Genomic DNA, 3,988 nt, shown 5'->3' on the forward strand with positions numbered 1-3,988 from the left:
GAGGAGCTTAAGCACTCATTATCTGGCCGAGAAGGTTGCCAACGCCTGGCTGGAAAACACAAAGGTTCGTTTCTTACCCTGTGGCACGTCCATCTCTAGCTGGCAGCGCCTCTCCTCCGTATTGTCCTCGGTCAGGCACCCAAGCTGGCCAGTCACCCCGGCAGGGGTGGGGATGAGAGGCTGTCACCGCTCTCAAGGCTTCCACTGGGAAGACGCATGCTTCCCTTCCACGTGCCGCGGGTGTCTGGCTAATTCAAGCCCCACAGCCACACCCAACTCCAGGGGCAGGAAAGCGCGATCCCTCCGCGTGCCCTGCACGAGGAGAGGCGGACGCCGACGCTGGGCCGCGCGCCTAACGACGGTGGCCAGCGAACGTGGCAGACGGTATGGCTGGGGAGGGCCGGGGACGCCGTGTTTCGCAGCGAACCTCGCTAGACTTCCTCATGGGCGCAGGGCTCAGCTAAGCCAGGAGGGTTCAAGCGCAGGGAGTGGAGAAACTGGAGAAGACAGACATGGCGCCCCAGCCTTGCTCCCCCACGTTGTCATGGCACCTGTGATGTCAACAACCGTGAGACCAGAGGATCGCCGGGTCCTTTCCTTAGGATGCAGCATTGAATGTGTCGGGCAGGGAAGCTAGGTCTTGGGTGGGGTGGGGGGGGGAAGCTAGGTCTTGGGGTGGGGAGGGCGTGAAGAGGGTCTTGGGGGTAGACTCCCAGGAGCTCCCTTCTCTCCCCATCAGGGACCGGAAGCCAGCCAAGGACCCCAGAGGTCTTGGCCCAATTGCGGGCTTGATGACCGGTCACCTTCCAGCCATGTGAACTTGGCAGGTCTCTGAGCCTGTTTCCTTGGCTGTAACCCTCGTGTGGTTCTCATGATGAAATCCTGGCATCAGCAGCATCAGCACCCATGGGGAACTGGTGAGCACTTCTAAGTCTTGGGTGTTGCCCCGCACCCGCTGAACAGACACCCCTGGCCGTGGGGCCCAGCACTCTGGGTTTTCACACGTCTCCCAGGTGACCGATGCTTGCTCAAGTGTGACGATTACTGGGATAGAGAGAGGCTGAAACCGATGGAGGTGCGCAAAGCCCCAGCACAACCCCGCAGTTGCTTGCAGCCTTCCCCGCCTCCGTGACTGGCAACTGCATTCTTCCTGCAGACAAAAGGCCCAGAGTCCTCCCGGATCAGGGTTCTCCAAACCCAAGCCTGCGGCGGAACCTTTGGTTCTCATTAGGAGGTTAAAAACTTCTTGTTATAAAATAAATACATCACGGGGACGTAAAGCGCAGCGTAGGAATCTAGTCCATAATAGTGTCATAATGCCGTGCAGTGACAGATGGTAAGTGGTCTTACGGTGAGCGGTTCGTAACGTGTATAAATGTCGGATCACGACGCATACACCTGAAACTCACATAATATTGTGTGTCGACGAGACTTCAATTAAAAAACACGTGTCTAAGGGTGCCCCTTGCTCACGCCTCCTCCACTCCCGAGGCACCAGCCTCCACCGTCCTGCACTTGCTGTAATAACTTTCCAGCCACCTCTGCCCTCGCCCCTGCAGCACCTCCTCACCCCTGCAGCCAGAGGAGCCTCTTAAAAATGAAATCAGATTATTCTATTCCTCTGCTCAGAACCTCCGACGATTCCCATCTCACTCTGCTGCCAGCCAGGCCGGACCCCCCTCCGGCCCCCCCACCCCACTCCGCCCACCCCCCCCCCACCCCCCCCACCCCCCCCCCCCCGCCAACACCCTCCCCTCCCCGGCTCTGCAGCAGCCCCTCCAACCTGCCAGACTCACTCCCACCCTGGGGCCTTGACTCCAGCCCTTTCCTCGGCCATACACCCTTCTCTGGGTGTCCCCGCACGGCTCTCGTGCCCTCACCTCTAGATCCTGTTCAAATGTCACCACCTGAGAGAAGGCCTCTCTGATGCCATTGTGTGCTGTCCCCTCCTCCCGCCCCCTTTTTTTTTCCTCCATAGCACTTACCACCACCTGACACACATCTTTATTGTTTCTCTGTTTATTGTCTGCCTCTTCCCACTCGGACGCGAGGTCCGTGGGGCCAGGACCGCCTGTTTTGTTCACTGCTGTGTCTACAACGCCTGTAATATTGCCTGCACAGAACAGGCTCTTGGTAAATGTTTGTCGAGTGGATGATTGAATAAATAAATGAATTGTTTTTTTTAAAAAAACCTAATAGGGAAATGCCGGTTGCCCATCCTTCTCCCGCTGGCATTGAGTCCTCCCAGGGCCCTGGCTACGGCCAGTCCAAGGCCACCTCCGTGGGCACCCCCAAGGGTGATGTGGCAGAAAGCTCCCAGGACTGGGGATCTGGGCTCTGGTGCACGGCTCGGGGATCGGCAGTTCGGAGTCCCCATCTCTGCTCTCCAGCTGTCCAGCCCTGTGACCCTGGGGCAAATCCCACTACCTCTCTGATCCTCAGTCTTCTCATCTTTAAAATGGGAATGATGAGAATAATGTGCACCTTCTACCTTCTGGGGCTTTACCTTCTACGTGTAAAGGGCACAGCCCCGCACCCGGTATCTCCTAGGCACACAGCCCGTGGGGATTACTAGCGCAAAATTATTGCTATTGTTTTGTTCCCTCCTCAGTTTGGCTCAGTGGCCCAAGGTATTTGGGCAGCAAGAGGACTTGTCGATAGAATACTTGGCTTCAGGGAAAGAGGGCTTGAGTTAGAGCCTTAGCAGCTGCTGCCTTGCTGTGTGACTTCGCACGAGTCGCTAGCCCTTTCTGGGCCGCCAGTTCTCCATCTGAGGAATGGGAGTACGGGGTGTGGAAGGAGACAGTCCCCGTGATCCTTACAGCTGGCCTCCCCGGTCCTTCCGGAGGACCAGGCCCCGCACCCACGGATCCCTCAGTGTGGCGCACACCAGGGCAGTCCCACGCTGCCCTCCCTCCCTCTTCACTGGTGCCACAGGGAGGGGTGGGAGGAGCCCCGGGGCGAGAGGCAGTACAAAGTTGGGGCCCAGAGTGCCTGAAGTCCGGATCTAAACTGGAGCTTCTCCTCGGGGGGCTGCCCCACTTGCAGCGGGTGGCTTAGCCTCTTGGGCCTTGGTGCCCTCATCCGGAAAATGGGAATAACTGTAACTTGGGAGGATGAAGTCAATTGTTACGTGCAACGCATTTAGACAAGTGCCTGGCACAGAATACCCCTGTTTTACTATTAGCTGTTATTATTAACTAATAACCCCAGCCGGGCTTTGGACCAAGCACCGTGCTAAATGTCTTACTACCTTGGATTGAATTCTCGCAAAAACCCTAAGACTTTCTGGTCTCCCTTTGAGAGGTGAACAAGTTTGGCTCAGAGACTTATGCCGCTTGCCCAAGGTCACACAGCTTACAGGGAGAGCTGGGTGCAGGCACAGTACTCTATCAGAGCCGCTTTTTTCCCTCGCTACGGTGTGTCCCCTCAGGTCTCTGTTACACTGATGGGGAAACTGAGGCTCAGAGAGCTGAATCCTGGGCTCTCGTCCTCCTGGGCCTCTCACCGGAGCCTTCTTGAACCCAGGCAACATGGTACCCGGAGGCAGATCTATGGGACAGATTCACTCCCATTCATGGAGAAGAAAACCGAGGCTCAGGAGACACGGGAGCTCTCCCCAGGGGCACAAGGTGGGGGGCAGAGACAGTTCTGGGCCCATGGACGGGGAGGCCTCTGAAAGAAGGGGCTCATCTCTCAGCCCTGCAGCCCCCACTTCTCCTCCATCTGTCTGCTTTATGACCTGTTTTATGAGCACGGCCTGGCGGCTTCCACGTTGCCATGGGAACCAGCCTGGTGCGGACTCCAGGCAGCTCCATCTGGGATTGGCAATTTTAAGTCGGGAGCTGCTCCTGGGGGGGTGGTGGGGATCCAAAGGTTGGGGTCTACGGGGCCCCGGGGGTGCACGGTGCCTGCCGGTTCCTCTGCTCTGCTCCGGCTCCTGGGTGCCGAGGAGCTCAGGAATCTTGCCGCTGGGAGGTCGTGGGGC

General features: G+C 57.8%; 1 long non-coding RNA gene across 2 annotated transcripts; it reads left to right on the top strand.

Moving 5' to 3' along the window:
- Positions 1–357: 357 nt before the first annotated feature.
- LOC125162609 (uncharacterized) lies at positions 358–1,653 on the top strand. 2 transcript variants are annotated; one of them, XR_007151098.1, is made up of 3 exons: positions 358–384; positions 740–917; positions 1,014–1,653. It is a non-coding gene; the product is annotated as an uncharacterized LOC125162609 (long non-coding RNA). The 2 variants fall into 2 exon arrangements; XR_007151097.1 differs by lacking the exon at positions 358–384 and adding an exon at positions 392–568.
- The last annotated feature ends 2,335 nt before the right edge of the window (positions 1,654–3,988 follow it).

This window comes from Prionailurus viverrinus, chromosome A3 (genome assembly GCF_022837055.1).
Source record: "Prionailurus viverrinus isolate Anna chromosome A3, UM_Priviv_1.0, whole genome shotgun sequence".
Lineage (NCBI taxonomy): Eukaryota > Metazoa > Chordata > Mammalia > Carnivora > Felidae > Prionailurus > Prionailurus viverrinus.